A 16629-nucleotide genomic window follows, 5' to 3' on the forward strand; every position below is an offset into this window, starting at 1 on the left:
ACACCATGCCCAGTGCAATCCTACCTGCCACACTGGTGCCGGTTCCCAGTCTGCTTCAAGCCCCTCACTACCAGAAGTTTCACTCACTCTTGGGCTGTAACATCAACATTTATCTGTTCTTGCGTTGCTCCATGCACTAAAACAGAGCTAGCAGAGAACCAGCTGGCCTCCAGCTTGGCTTCATGGGCACTGTTCCACTCTCTGCCTTGGTAATGGTTATTCCCTTAGCTATAGCTGGCCTCATGTTTGGTTTTTCTATCCCTGAGTTTATCAGAGAATGGTTTGGCTTGGGAGTGACCTTAAAGCTCACCTCATTGCACCCCTGGCATGGGCAGGGACACCTTCCACAAGCCCAAATTGCTCCAGCCCCAGTGTCCAGCCTGGCCTTGGGCACTGCCAGGGATCCAGGGGCAGCCACAGCTGCTCTGGGCACCCTGTGCCAGGGCCTGCCCACCCTCACAGGCAAAATTCTCTTCCCATATCCCATCCATCCCTGCCCTGGCAGGGAGCCATTCTGTTCCTGTCCCAACTTGTCAATGCCCTCCAGCTTCCTGGGCTCCTTCAGGCCCTGCAAGGACCCTGAGCTCCCCCAAGCTTCTCCTGTGCAGGTAAAGCAATGGCAGCTGTGCCAGCCTTTCCTCCCAGCAGAGCTGCTCCGTCCCTGGGATCATCCTGGAGCCTCCTCTGGCCCGGCCCCAGCAGCTCCAGCTCCTGCCTGTGCTGGGGCAGCTCTGCAGGTGGGAAATCACCTGAGAGCAGGTGGAGAATCCCTGCCCTTGATCTGCTGCCCACAGAGCTTCGGGTAAGCCCAGGATACAGGCATTGATCCCTGAATTTAAAACCTTTCAGAAGAGGCTCTTGGGAGTCTAACTGATTAATAAGTAGCTGTCTTGTAAATTAGAGAAATTGTATCAGAAGGGAACTCCAGACTAGGGGAGAATTGCACTTTGCAAACTGTGTTAGTTTAGATCTGTGTATGGAATAATTTCTGCCACTTCACAAAGCATGGGGAAAAAAAGGTTACTCCTCTAATTCCACCAGAGATATTTATAAACACATATTAAAGGACTAACAGATGTTTTCTGTAGTACATCTGGGATTAACAAGTAAAAATATGTAATCATATTGAGAGAAAAGGTAGCTGGCTCTTTAAATCCATTAGTCACAAGGAATTATGAATCATATTCAAGTATCAGATTTGCCAACAGAAGAGCCTGGACTAACCTTCTGCACACCAGAAATCATAGTTACACCCATTCTCACCCTGACTAGCAGATAAGGAGTCTCAGTTTATGGAGAACAATCCCACTTGCAGTTGCAGTGACCTCATTCCTCCTGCCACTCCTTCACCTCACCAAATAAGTACAACAAAACACTTAATGTGGCCGTGGTGCCCCGAGACAGAGCAAAGGCTGCACCTAGTGCAAAATTTCCTCAGTAAATCCATCTGCAGCCAGTTCTGCTTGGTGACACAGCAGGCCACTCTCAGTGCTCGTCTTTCCAGAGGAGCTCATCCAGTCAGGGTGCTAGCATACAATTTTGTGGTAGCTCTATTTTAAATCTCGTTTGCTGGATTAAAATAGTATGGAGTTAAAAGTAGTAATTATCAAACATCTGCACTTTCTCTAAAGCTGCAATGCTGTTTAACCAACACACGAATGGAGCTATTCCAGACTAGCTGGAGAACAGTTCGGGTGAATTCCCACAGCAGAAACAGATCCCACTCCTCAAGGTCACACTTTCAGCACTGAAGTTGAGCAGCACAAGCTTTGGAGTGAGGTAAGGGCAGGAAGCCCCATCCCAGGAAGCATTCAAGGCCAGCTGGGAGCAGGGGCAGGGTTTGGGCAGGAAAGGTGTCCCTGCCCATGGCAGCAGAGTGGAACCAGTGCTTTAAGGTCTCTTTCAACCCAAGCCAGTCTGTGACTCATCATGCTGAGTGACTGTCTCATGAAGCACTGTCCTGACCAAGTGACATTCAGTCCTCTTTTATTCATCCTGTTTCCTCTGGTGTCCAGCAGAGCTGAGAGACACCAGTAAAACAGAACCTGGCAAGTGGTGAACAGAAGCACCACGAGGGCCCTCACTCCAGAGCAGCCCACCCATGACCAGCAGGCTGGTTTGGCCACTGAGTGTTTCTGTGATCTTAAATAATTCTCTACATAAGAAAGGTCATCTAGAAACCAAACAGTAACAGCAGATGTAAACTCAAGGTAGGCCTGAAGTCCCACAAAAGTGTATTTCCAACTCATAAACATTTCTACTTAATGTGGATTCCTTTGCAAGATCAGCTTCTGGATGTTACAGCTGCAGAGAAAGATATTCATGCTGCTGAAAAAAACCACAAATTACTCTTCTACTACATGTTCCAGTTAAATTTATCAGACCAACAGAAGCCCTATGAAGAAGCTACACATTAATGTCTGTCCTTACACGTATCAGCACAGAAATGCTGATGTTTCAAACCCTGAAAATCAATTGTGAGAAAAGTATTTACATTTGTATTTTAAAGCATCGATTTGAGCACAGGATTTCTAATCTCTGCCCACTGCGCTCCCCCCGGCCACCTTGTATAAACTTTAAATCTCCGATGCAGAGGTCTATTATTAGAGCTGGCCGAAAAAAACCCGTAAAGAATGAAGGCACATTGTTTGTTGTGGAAAAGGTTAGGGCAAAGCCTTTCTAAAAAGAAAACCTACCAAACCTTTGTCTGTTTCTGCTGTGAAAAGTCAAAACATCTCCTGATGTTTTAGAAACTGCTTCTTTGAAAATGATGAACAGTGACTCAACATCAAAGTATGTCCTTTTAAACATGTTTCGATTCAGAAGGGTGAAATAAGTACAACAAAACACTTAATGCGGCCTTGGTGCCCCGAGACAGAGCAAAGGCTGCACCTAGCGTAAAATGAGCTGGGCTTTCACCTTCATCAACGCAATCCTACCTACAAACCAACCCAGGGACTGAAATACACAACCCCAGAGCCTGCTGTAGCCAGCAGGACTGAGGAGTGCAGCCTCTCCCACTCCCCAGTCCCAGTGCAGGAAAAACACAGGAAACCAGTAACAGAGCACAAGTGACTGAAGCACCCAGAAAACACCTTCTGCACAACTCCCATCCCAAAAAAACAATAGACAAAGCCAAACAAAGGGGGGAAGGGCAGCAGAGAGCTCCAGACTAGTTCAATACAGATAGCCCAGACACGCCTGGGGTCACAGCTCCGAGAGCCGGGCTGAGGCCGCGCTCGCAGGGCGAGGGGCGATCGATGGCCCTCGCCAGAAAACTCCTCCTGGGCACGGCTGGCAGCCAAGGGCACACAGGCAGGGAGCCGTGCCGTCAGCGCATCTGATCCTTCACTAAACGCAACTGGAACACACACTTTCCTGCAAACTTTCCGCCTGAAATATTTCAGGCGTTCTGAACTGGTAGGAGCAATGAATAACAGGCGGGAGACCCCACGCTGCCCAGGGACCCCAGGCCCACAGGCAGCAGACACGGGGGCCGCATGGAACCCAGGAGCGAATGCGCTCTCCCTGCTTTTTGTTTGGGAAAAGTAGCACGAAACTTTCTGTCAGCGATTGAGAGGCTCTCGCCTCCCAGCACAGAAGGGGATTAGCGGTGGGTGTAAGAAAACGTGGCGGAGCCAGGCGGGGCCGCGGGGTGTTCCCGGCTGTCCGTGCACGGGATCAGCAGCACGGCCGGGGCTGGAGGGGGCTGGCTCCGGCTGCGCCGCCCGGACAGACCGCGGGTCCGAAAGGCACGGAGCGCTCCCAGGGGGCTCCCGGCCCTGCCCGCAGCCGGGGAGCGGCGCCGGGGCGGCCCCGGCCAGGCAGGGAGGGGCCTGGACACCGCCCCGCCGCACCGAAACTTCGCCGGGAGCGGCCCGGCCGCGCTGCTCCCCCGACAGAACGCGCTCGGCGGTCCCGAACACCGCGGGCCCGCCCCGCTCCCACGCGGGCCCCACCGCTCGGGGCAGCGCAGCCTCCCCGGCCGGGCCCGGCTCCCTCCCCACGCGCGGCCCGCTCCGCTCCGCTCTCATTCTCCACCCCCCGCCCCGGCCCCACGGCCCAGCCCGGCGCCCAAAAGTTTCCAAGTGCGAGAGCCGCAACTTTACCGGGACAGAGCTGGGCTGGAGGGTGGCGGCCGCCCTGGCTGCGCTCGGCCCCGCCGCTTTGTCCCGTCCCGCGGAGGAAATGGGCTCTTCCGGCGCCTCCCCGCCCGGCCCGGCCGCTCTTCCCGGCACCGCCCGCCGCGCCGCCCCCGCGCCCTGCCGGCACCGCCCGCCCGCAGGTGAGGGACGGCGGGGACGGCACCGGGCACGGCGGGAACTCCGGGTGGCGGGCCGCCGAACGGCACCGGCACGGCGGGAACCCTGCACCGGCGGGACCGGCACGGGGAACGGCACGGCACGGCGAGACCTCGGCAGGACCGGGCACGGCGGGACCGGCACCCCGGCGGGACGGGCACGGCGGACCCCACCCGGCAGACGGGGGTCCCCTCAGCCCGGGCAGGGCACCCTGAAACCGCCCAGGCCCCGCAACGGAGCCCGGCACAGCTCCCTGTCCCCCTCGGCCCCTCGCTTCATGGGCAGCCTCCCTTCACAGCCCTCCACCGGCCGCCCCCAGCCCGGGCTCTTAGGATGCCACTTTTGAGGTAGAATCAACAAATTCGACCTTAAAATCTGTCTTTGTCCTCCTAAGCACACATACCGAGAGTCTTTGGAGAGAGGGGAGGTGATGGATGCAGGGGTTTGAAGGAAACAGAGGAAAAGTTATAGCTGGGTTCCCCCTGGGTTTGTGAATTGGTGTTTTGTTTTGAAAACACAGATATTTTCACCCTCCTGAGAGCTGCTGCTTTTAGGAAAAGCCTTGTTTTCATCCGAATGTCTCTAATAACAAGACTACAGGTGAGAGGAAATCCTGGGGTACAAGCAGGGCCACAGGAAGCCCGCTAAGAAGAGAGGAAGGATTTGGGAACCCAACCTTGACCTGCAGAGGCAGGTCTGCAGGTGGAGAAACTTGTCTTTATGTGGTAATTTGTTTCAAAGTTTTCTTTGAAAAGTCTCAGTGAGCCTGTTGTGAGAGTGAGTGATTTTTTACACTGCAACAAATTACTCTGGGACTTTCTGTGGTGTGTTTTGAGATGGTTTTTAATACAAATCTCTCCACAGAACTTACACTTGTACTGGATTGTAAAGACAACTGAATAAATTGAATGCATTTCATGACTCATTTGCCAGCAGTTCTGAGATACCTGAATCTACACACTCCGTCCTTTGTTATTAAGCAAAAAATAGAGAGATTGAGTAAGCTGCAAGGAAGATTCATTCAAGGTATGTAACCGAGTGAGGGGCTGGCCCGAGGTCAGTGTCACAGCACAGGTGACCACACCATGGTCAGGACTGTGACTTTCCTCCAGATCCTGGTTCAATGGCATTTGCAGGGCTGTGTTTCCCATCTTTGCCACATTCCTACAAGCCTTTCCTGCAGGAACACTGTATCCTGCAGGGAATTAGATTGCATTTTTCCATCCTGCAGGTTTAATCCAAGAAAGGGATCCAAGACAAGGAAGTAGAGTACTGTGGTTTTATAATCCAGGAAGAAAATAGGGATCAAGAGCCCAGCCTTGTCAGTGAGTGAAATTAGTCTAAAGAATGTGAGATCTGTAATTATGAAACTGAGATACAGGTTGTTAAAAAAAAATACAGGTCTTCAGTGCCTCAATGAACAGACTCTCCTATGGAAAGACATGGAAAACAGATTTTTTAAACTTTATTGTATTTCCTGCTTATACCAAACCATTAATATTTGGTGTCAATTGCACCAGGGATCCAAACTACTCATTTCTGTCTGTAGCATACTCTCAGTAAAAAAGGAGTTTGCACTACAATAGCTTGCTTTCTTTCATTACTCGTTTTAATATCATGTCTTGGCCTCCTGTGGTGCCTTCCACATTCGGCAGTTCTGTGTGCCTCACATCCTTTCAGGACAAAATGTCAGATTAAAAAAAATTCCTTTTTAAACCTACAGATTCAAAAGTAGAAGGCCTGGAGTTGTAGAGAATCTCATGTTCTGCACTGCACCACTGAAAAGTCAAGGGAAAAGTAGGAGATCAGCTGCCAGCTCTGTTGGTTCATGGAGCGAGTTAAAAGGCTCAGCAAACAAAACATAAAATTATGTAAAAATAGAGCCAGCGAGTTTGAGATTGGACTTTGTCTCTTAATTAACAGCTCTCTCTGAATCACAGCACTGGGCTCTGTCAACAAGACTAAAATGCAGGGGGTGTTCAGACAGGCACCCAGCAACAGTAGCTCACACCTCCCCTCCAGTCCATGTCATTGGCAGCTTGAAATCTAATGCATTTTCTGAAATGAGTTACAAGCCTGCTGCTTGACCTCAAATCTTCCTGTAACTGTGTTTGTGGTTTTGTAATCCCATTTTCCCGGTGGTTTTTAAAATGTTTCTCTTGCCCTTTTTCGCTGGGTGAGGACACAGGGTGAGCCAGGGGAGAGGCGAGGTGGCCGCAGCGGTGCCGGGGGAGGTTTTTGTGCAGTCAGTAACAGCTCGGGGCACCCCGGGCAGCCTGGCCCTGCTGCTCGGTGTGAGCACAAGGGCAATCCCTGCCAGGGACACCTGGGGATGCCTGTGGGTGTAGCCACCGCAGGGGAGCTGCATTTTCTGTAAATCCTGGGCTGGCTGTGTGTGGGAAGGGGCTTGTTTATATAGCACCTGCTGGAGCTCCACTGTCTGCCAGCCCCAGTGAACACGGGGTCGAAATAATGTGCCTCACCTGGAACTGGATTTTCTATTTCTGTAACAACGTTGCTGAAGGGAAGCGTTGCTCCGTGCATCCATCTGTGCTCCGTTTCAAAATGTTTGTTTGGTCTCTGTGGTTTTGTGTTTTGTTTTGAGGGAATTTTTTAAGTGGTTTTGTTTTGGTATTTGTGAGAAGTAAGCATTGCGCCTCTCAAGGCAGTTTCAAAGACAGGACTGCTGGGGCAGGAGGTGGTGAGGGGATTGAGAGGGATGAGAGAAGGAAAGAAATAAAAAACAATGAAGAAAAGATAAAGAGTGTTGTAATGGCAAGCTGAGGGTCCTGCCAGGGCAGCAGGAACCAAGAGAGAGAGGAAAAACTCCAAATACTCTGAAGGAATCTCCAGGTTCAACCAGCAGCTGGTTGAGGCTCTCTGCAGGCTGATGTCACGCTGGGCGGTGGGGACAGCCCCAGGGCAGCCGTGCTGTGCCACCAGCTGTGTGACTGCGAGCAGCGTCCCCGGGCACAGCCCTGTCACCTCCTGTCCCCGGGCTGCCAGCAGGGGCAGGGCAGGGACTCTCAGCCCGTGAGCTTTGCTGCAGGGGTCACCCCAAAATGCAGCCTGCCTTGAAGACTGGGGGCTCTGATGAAGCCAACAATGTAGCAAAGTGACAGAATGAGGGTCTGGCACCAGCTCCTGGGGGCTCTCCAGTGCTCATCTCAGCGTTCCATGCAGCTGGGAGGCATCGCCATTCCTTTTCAGGGCTCAGACCCATAAAGAACTAAGATTGTCTCACAATATTCAGCTAGGAATGAGCATGTGTACAGCCAGAAATCAAGTTCCAGTGTCCTGGGGTAGTGCAATGAACTTTGGATATGTTGGTAGGTGGTGCTTCGGGGGCACTGCAGGTGCACAGCCTCAGCTGTGACTACAACACTCACCCTGGTGAAATAAGCATCACTCAGGAGAAGGGATTTCCCAGCACACCTGCAGCTACACTGGGGCTCCCTGGCAGCACAGGGATCAGAGCCAGCTGATGCTGCAGTGCCTCTGGGGTCAGCACTGCTTCTCTGGGAGCTACAGCACAGCCACCACGGTGTCCTGGTGCCAGGGCTGTGCTCCCATCACTGCCACCCTCTCCAAGGAAAACTGTCTGCTAGAAACATGCCCTGGTTCCTAATTAAGAAGCCACTGGATCCTAAATGAAACACTCTCTTCCTGCACTGTCAAATGCTCCTGGGCCTTCCAGAAAGAGAAGCAATCCATAGTGCCAGCATGGCCAGGAGCAGAGGGGCTGTGGCACGGAGCAGCATCCCCCTGCATGCTACAGCACATGCCTGTGCTGCCTGAAATAAACAGACAGAAACTGTAATGAGGGGAAATTATGCCATCCCAAAAGGCTCAGCATGAACTGGGTTCACTGGTTGCTGTTCCTAGCCCGAGTAGTTTGCATTCACCTCCAGGTTCGCACAGCCTTTGTGTAATAAACTGTCATAGCCCCGGAGAAGGGAGCATTCAAAAAAGCACCCCGAGGCAATGCATAGCAGAAGCCTGAGAATCTTCCTGCATGAGTCACTGACCTCCACACACTGCATCTATTTCAGCCTTTAATTAATAAGATTTTACATTTCTATGGCACTTTCCATCTGGAAAGATCCAAAAATGCTGTAAAGACTAAGGGGTGTACAACACCATTGAAATGTGGTTCCTGTAGAGGTGGGACTGTGAGAGCTTAGCCAAGGGCACAGGTGAAAAAGGTTCTTCAATTTAAATGCAGCCTCTGTTACATCACTAAGTATTTCATATCTGTGGAGAACAGACAAAAAGATTTTCGTTTCTAAGGCACTGCTTGAGTAAATAACATTGTCAACTGCTTTTGTAATCCAGGGGGTATGCAGTGCAGAACAAGTACTGGGTGATTTTAATTTGGGGTGTTAAAGGGTCACAACCTAAACTACAAATTTATACCATCATTGGATTGAGGCTTTCCTGCCTCCTGATAATTTATTCCCAAATGTTAGACACAAAGCAAAAGCCAGTGGAGGAAACAAATCCCACGCTGACAGCGCCTTACCCAGCATCCGGAACACCGAACCCTTGCATTTATCCTGAAAGCTCAGCAGGATCGTGTGAGGCTTCAGCAAGGTCAAAACCAGCCCCAAGGAGCAAGTGGGGCAATGGAGAAAACCAGGAGGAAAGAGCCCTCCTGTCCCAAGGCTGACACAGCCCCCGAGGGGAGCCAGGGCTTTGCTGAACCAGCACAAATCCCTGCATTTTTATTCCTAAAGATTAAACAAGTCAAATCGCTCTGTTCAGCAGATGAGCAGGGCCTGGCTTGCATGAGGGCAACTGAAAGGACTGTCAGCCACAGCTGGCACCCCTCTTACTAAGTACTTGGCCAAAATGGGCTGGGAGCACTTGACCACAGAGTTTTCAAAGGAACGTCAAATTTCTCTTTTTCTCAGTGTGATTCTAAACTATTTTTATCTACCTCTTTCTGGAAGAGAGACACGGGCATTGCCACGACTAGTCGTAAACTTTCATTACTTCCCGAGGAGAAATTGCAGGGAAATTACAGGCTAGTGCACTCTTTTTATGTCTCTGCTGCTCCGGGCATGTCAGCACTGCTGCATTCCAGTCTACCCCCAACACATTCCTCCCTTCCTCCTGTCCCCTCCCCGCCTGCTGATGGACATTAATGACCTCCCTCCGTAATTAACACATTGAGCACCGCTGGCAGCACGGTGTGAGTCCCCAGCGCTGGACAAACACATGGTCTGTGTGCAGGGTGGGATGGGTCCCCACGGCCCCTCCACCCCAGCGTGTCCCTTGGCACCTGAGCCGCACCTGAGCCGCACCTGAGCCGCACCTGAGCCACACCCGCCCCCTTTGCCAGGTGAGCACAGGCAGTGGGGGCACACAGAGCCTGTGGCTGCACCGTTCCTGCTGTTCCCTTCCCTGTGGGAGCACCTGAACTCCCACATGCCATGCAGAGCTCCTCACTCCTCCAGGCACGCAAAGCTCTGTGTGAAACACCCGTACTCCGTCTCCTTTCGGCATCTACGAGGAGGTGTCGGTGGCAGATATTAATTATCCCTCTCCCATAAAGACAAACACCTACAGGAAGTTTCTATGCTGTTGTAGGATCAGGGAAACTGAGGCAGAGCAAATGAGTGCTCCAATCCCTGCGGCTCCTGCCCCAAGCTCATCTTCCTGCCATTCCCAGCCCCAAGTCCAAGCACTGTCTGCAGAGCACCAGAGCTCCCTGAGCCTGGAAATCCCACATCCACGTGGCTTTTCAGGCATGGAAACTTCATCCAAAAGGAGAAATGCTGTCGTCAAGGTGAAAAGCATTGCTACTGAAATGTGATCAAAAAGAGAGTTATCAACTTAAGTGTACTCAGGAGTTTCTGTTCCAGACAGAATTATCAACGAGAAACCAATCTTATAACATAGCTGCTATTGATAGGGAAATAAAAGGAATACAGTTCTTACCAGACAGGCCTAAGTTACTCCAAATTGCTGTCAGCTTGAAATATCTTGCTGGTAATTTGTTTCCAAATTCTTTCTCCCTAAATTTGATTTGTTGCTGTACAGTGGATGATCTATTCTGCACAGCACCTCAAAGAGCATTCCCGTTGTCCTCTCCCTGATTGTTTGTGAGCTATCACTTCTGGGAGTTGGCAGCCTTTATTATAAAAGGGACATCATTGCTCGAAAAGCAGACTTTTGTCTGAGGCTGAGGTATCTGCTGCCCTTACAAATAGCAGCTGAGATTACTGGGAGGAAAGTCATCAAGGAAAAAACACTTTTCCTCCCCATCTTTGAGCTTGTCCACATGGACAAGTGGCCACTCTTTGTGTCTGTACCCTGGGGCAGGGGAAGGATGGGGCAGCATTTTCTAACAAGATGTGAATAAATCCTTTCACCAGGATCCCTTTTAACCAGGATAAAATCCCACCTCCTGTGGTACTGTAGCAAGAGCAGGAACATCACGCCCAGCAACTTTTTTTCTGCTGATCTCTGCTCTTTCTTATGTGAGGGAGGAAGAGAGAACTCTGACTTTTGAAGTATCCTGCTGGGTTCAGTGATGTCTCCTACATGGTTTGTCTGGGGCTTTCCCAGGCCTCTGAGCAATCACCCTCAGCTCTGCAGAGGATTTATTTCTGCACGCTTGACACAGAGGCAGAAATGGGAAACTCCACTTCACCTCTGCGTCAGGATGCATCCAGCCTGCCTGTGGGTGACAATGAGGAGAGCAGTAGCCTTGCCCTGGATTTCTCTTTCAGGAATATAAATGTGCCTTCTCCTGTCCTTTCTCTGCTTAACCCACTCTGTCCAATGGTTTAAGCAAATCCAAGGAAATTCTAGTTTGGGGACGAGCCTTAGCTTATTTACATGGTTTTAAGGTGTGGGCAGAACAGAGAGACTTGGCTTCCCAGAAATAAAGGCTCTCACTCATCCTGTGTGTATGGCTACACTAGATAAAAAGAAGGAAGGTATTTCTGGATCTTCCTGGGAATGTATGGGCAATTTTAGCATATTTCTGCTCTCCAGCTTGTTGGCAGTACCCATAGATGACACTGCTGTGGGCAGGGCACTGCAGGCACTGTGTCAGGCACTTCAGGTCACCCCCAAGAGCTCAAGCTGCACCTTGGACAGGTCTTGGTGCTACCCAGAGCATGGAGAGAACTGGAGAATTGGGAGCTGGTGGAAGGATTTCACTCTACCCACGCAGGCACTGGAAAATTAATAATTGTTGCACACGCTCGAGAGCAGCACAAAACACAGTGCTAATTCAGCTGGCTGTAATTCTGCCACACAGTTTACTCTGACATGGCATCAGGGAAAGCTCCACTTAAGCAATTGTAACATCACTGAAAGGATGGAATTAAGAAAAAAGGAGAAGGAACATAAACCTCCCACTATTGTTATTTTCAGAAAGCAATAACAGGAAGAGCCAGTTAAAAGGCCTTGAGGCTCTGAGCTGTTATTCCTCCCTGGAAACCAGCCACGTAATACACAGAAAAACCCTGGGCTGTGGGTGGGGGCTGCTCTGTGCCCCCCATGGGAATGTGGGCCCGTTCCTGGGCACCTGAGCCCATTCCCATGGGCAGGGCCCTGCAGAGAGCTCCCTCCCCACCCCAGCTGTGCCCACCCTGGCCATTTCCTCTGCTGTGGATGCCCTGGGCAGAAAATCCTGCAGCTGCTCCAGAGCAGCATCTCCCAAGTGCCACTGGCAGGGCTGGAACACCTCTGTCTCCCCATGCTCAGGTATTGCAGCAGGGCTGCTCAGGATCCAGCAATTTTTCCTCTTTGCAGGAGCAGGCTGAGCCTTCCCGAGGTGACCGAATGCAGGTGTCAGCCAGGCAGGAGCAGCACAAATCAATCTCTCACTGCTTAAAAATATATCTGTATACCACATCTGAACCCTTTCCTCCAGAGTCTCGTGGCAGAAATGGAGTTTTAAAATGCTCAATTATTTATAGCTGAAATGCTGGGGAAAAAAAATAACCTCATTTGTCGTGCTGAAGCAGAACGTGCTGGTCCCCATCACCCACTGCTTGCACAATGCCTGAGAGTCATGAGATCTGGACAGGGGGATGAGGAACAAGGAGCAAGTAGTGCCTGAAAGCAGAGCCAGTTCACTCAGGAACACGGTCAAACCCAAACCATGGCAAGCCTGAGGGGTCCCAACTCTTGCCTTCATGGCTGGGTGTTAATTATCCCCAGTTAGTTGGGGTGGGTAGTTCCTTAAGTACAGGGTTCTCCTGGCAGACCAGGGGGAGGGACAGGTTTTGTAGCCCACAAATGCTGTGTTGAAGGGGTGCTTTGCAGAATTAACAGCTTTTTAGGAGGGAACCTGTGGGAGTTCCTCCAGAGGAGGACTCTCTGCTTAAACTTGTTTTTGTTTTTCTCTCTGTGGGCCTGGCATGGGGAGTGGGCACTGCAGGTCCCTGCCTAGTGAAGGAACAACACACCACAACCTGCAGTCACAAATGACAGGAGGAGCAGCAAGAGAAGAGGAAAGGGAAAGCAAAAATCAGAGACCAGATGATGTAAAGACATCAAGTGTTACATGGCTTCTGGATGGGGATTGGAAGAATTTTCCATGGCTTTAGAACAGAATTGAATCATTACAGCTTGGTAGAGCCTTTCTCCCTTGCTGAGTTCCTCACTGGTGCCCAGTGCTCATGGACAGGCAGGAGCATGAGGACCATGAGGTGGAGGGATGGTTTGGAGCCCAATTAAGTACCCTCATTTGTGGGATTTTATCTGGAATGAGAGAACAGCCACCCCTTCTCCCTGCTCCCTCCTGGGGGACAGACTTCATTCTCCTGTCCTGGAGAACATGGGCATCAGGAGGGCTCTGAAATCCTGAAAGCCTTGCACTCAGCTGCTTTGTGGTGTGTTGCACTGAGCAGTGGTTAAAAACGTCAGGGATGATGAGGAAAGTGCCTGTAACCATGGCAATGCTCTGCAGCCACAGCCTTCCCCCTGCAGCCCTGGCCAGAGGAGCTGGAGCCACCCCTTGTCCTGCAGCCAGCAGGAACTGGTCCTGCCACCTGTATTGTCCAGGGGTAGAGGACACCTCCCATCTGAAGGAAACAACCCCTGATAACTTGCAGCTGGTCACCAGCACCTGGATCACCAGCCAGGTGCCAACATCTCCAGGTGTTAGAGATGAGTAATGAGATGGTGGCTCTCACAATTAAGGGGTGAACATCTCGTGTATGTTGAGAGAAGTTCTGCAGATGTAGAGTTCTGTTACTGCAATGTGTCCTCCCCTGTTATCACAGCATAGCCTGGGAACTTGGGCATTTGGGAGGGTTGGCTTGGTACTATGGCAACACCTGGCCTCAAATCAAGGTGTAAGAAAGGGATCTGCACCCCTGGACAGCGAGGAAGGAGTGGGCTGGCAAGACTCTGGGAAGGGCTGGAGGTATAAAATGGGGAGCATCCATTCTGAAGATGAGCATGTGGCTGGCAGTCATGGGGGCTCCCAGTGCTGTAATTTTAACTTACTTAGTCCTTTTGTTGTAGTTTTTGTTAAAGCTTAATAAAATTTTTAAAAGTGAGCAGTCGTTTCTCACACAGGGGTTAAGGACAAAGGTGCCATAAGAGGGTCTGCATGAAAAGCCCTTTTGCTCAAGATCTGAGACAAGCCTTGACCTGTCCCTGGGAGCATCACCTGTTTCTGAGGCCTCTTTTCCTTCTTGCATGGGAGATTTTGGGCCACATCATGCAGTGAAATCAGTAAAAGCTACAGCATTTGACTGCTGAGGAACTGGTGGCCTTCAATTAGGATAAAGCTGTTTAATTCCTTCCCACCTCAGCACTGCCTTCCTGCACAGCCCCGTTAGTGAGGCTGGCACACACAATGTTAGGGATTAATGAGACAGGTGATTAAATACAGTTCTGATTACATCCAATCCCAGGAGGATGGATGGGGAACTGCCCTGCTGTGAATTAAGTAATAAAGTGGGAAAAGATAAAAAACATAGCAGGGCAGTGGTTCTATTTCATTAGCACCCTCATGCCTGCTGGTGCTGGCACCTCTGCCCAGTGCAGGTGTGATTGCAATGGGATTTTGGGACCCTGGCACACCCAGCCCTCAGCCAGAGCCACAGGTGCTTGTGCAAGGAGCAGCAACACAATCAGGAGGGAGAAACAGGGGAAAACACGGCTGTGCACTGAACTACTGCCACTTCCTTGTGCTGATATTCTGAATAAAAATCCCATCTGTGCCACACTTCCACCCCCAGCATCTCCTCTGACCACTGTAGCTGATCCCAGGGGGATGGTGCAACAGGTACCTTGTGGTGCAGAGTAGCAGCACATATTTTTAGGACAGGCAGATTCCAGCAGTACCTCCACACTTTTGCAGAAACTATCCAAAATCCTGTGGAAGTCTGAAAGTAGGGAGGTTGGGAAAAGCAATAGTAAAGACCTTCCAGTGAGTGCACTTCAAATCCATGGCTTTCAAAGGGCAGTGGCAGCCAGCACCATTATCCCCTCCTTACAGATGGGAAAAGCAAGGGAATTATTTGCCTTGTGTAAGCCAGAAGTGCTGGCAATGCAGCAGGATCCCAGCCCAGGGGAATCTCAGCCCCTGGACCATAAGTGAGTCCTCAGATGTCAGCGCCAAAGGCTGTAAAACCTGAGCCCTGCTGGCCGGTGCATCTGGGGATGTCTTGGGGCTGGCAGGTCTGACAGGCAGCTCAGACTGCCCAGCCCCACACCCTCTGCTTCACTTTTATCCCTCCCAAGGATAAAAGCTTCCCGTGAGCACCACTAAGATCGCTGAGAGCAGATAACTCCGAGCCATCCACCTGCCTGCAGGCAGGCACAGAGCAGGCTGAGTCCCCTCTGGGCAGGGCTCTGAAACGCCTCCTTTGTGCTCCCAAAACCTCCTGCTGCATGAAACTGCCCCGTGTGCTGACCACAAACGGCTGAGTCTTGACTGCACAGCCCCTGGAGTTCAAATTCCCATTTTTTGCCTGGCACTGGGGAACTTTATCCACACCCTCCTCCTTCTGCCCTAACACAGTTACAGGGGAGCACTCAGCCCACTCAGGAGCAGAGCAGCCCGCTTGTAAACTTAATGTTACTTGAGGTTTGCTCAGAGTTCATGCCCCAGGTTGCAGTTAGATGGAGTGAAGCAGTCCCAAGTGCTTCTGATGGATATAAAAAGGATATGCAATCAGACGTGCACTTAAGCAAGTATATTACCAAGTTAAATGACTACAGTTTTACTAAGCTAATTAAAAATGGAACAAAGCGATGATCAGATTAAGGTCATAATTAATAACTCTATAGGTTCAAATTATCCAGTCACCCAATAAATTCTCCATGTAATCAGAGGGAGCCACAGCTGATAACTTGAGGGAATTCGTGTCCTACTCAGAGGTCTTCAGGAGGCAAGAGCTGCCTTTGGAGCAGTGCCCTCAGCTCACCGAGGCCATGTGCTAACCCTGCTGCCCAGGACACTTTCCCTGAGGCTTCTGTGTCTGTTCCAGGGTGCCTCCTTCAAGGGAAGGGAGTGGGCTCAGGAGGGGTGAGAGCCCCTCGGTGCCCATCTCCCCAGAAATCAGGGCAGGAGCCACACCCATCAGCAGAGTGGTGCCTTGCCGTGGTTTATCTCCTGTTTTTAGCAGGGATGGTGCTTTCCAAGGAGCCCAGCATTTGGTGTGTGCTATATTTACACTTGGTGGTTTAAGACCCTCCTTTTGGGTGCTCTCCAAGGGGTTGAGCTCTGACTTCCCCACCAGCTGATGCCAGGCCCTTGGGTACCCAGCTGATGCGGACAAAGAGACTGCCCAGCACCTCCCTGACACTGCCTCAGCTCCTCATTAGCTCCTGGAAATGCCCAGTGTGCTGCTCTCCATGCTGGGCTTTGGACTCTTTCCATCCTCCATGCCCAGGATTTGGCCAAGTTAATGTTTTAAAGGGTTGTTTGTCTTCTTGTTGCTCAGAGCCGGGAACACCTATAAGAGCAGGAGAGTTTGCCAATTATATGATCCTATTGTTAATTATCTTAATTATGAGTACACTGCTAGGTGACATCTCCACTGGAGGCTTGTGCTGCAGCGTTCAGGTCCTGAATCCTGGGGTCTGCACATGGAGCCTCATCCAGACCCTTTCTGGGGCTCAAAGCAGCAGGGAATGAGCCCTGAGAGGTGCAGGGAGAGCTCCATCACCCAAAGGAGGAAAAGAGCTGGGAGATGGGGATGCTGAGGGTGCTGGGGACACCGTGCCAGGACTCCCTGGAGCTGAGCCTGGGGATGCACCCAGCACCCCAGGGGATTCTGATGGATTCAGGGGGAAATTGGAAAGGTCCCCTCTGGTTCTCCTCCACCCACAGCCCTGGGGCAGCTCT

General features: G+C 51.2%; 1 protein-coding gene across 1 annotated transcript in view; it reads right to left on the reverse strand.

The window, feature by feature from the left end:
- CTNNA1 (catenin alpha 1) overlaps window positions 1-4192 on the reverse strand; it is a 118544-nt gene extending 114352 nt beyond the window's left edge. Inside the window, exon 1 of the mRNA XM_064724604.1 lies at window positions 4110-4192. The gene's annotated coding sequence lies outside the window, so the exon portion shown is untranslated. The remainder of the gene's footprint in view (window positions 1-4109) is intronic.
- Window positions 4193-16629: the final 12437 nt, after the last annotated feature.

Source organism: Zonotrichia leucophrys, chromosome 13 (genome assembly GCF_028769735.1).
Source record: "Zonotrichia leucophrys gambelii isolate GWCS_2022_RI chromosome 13, RI_Zleu_2.0, whole genome shotgun sequence".
Lineage (NCBI taxonomy): Eukaryota > Metazoa > Chordata > Aves > Passeriformes > Passerellidae > Zonotrichia > Zonotrichia leucophrys.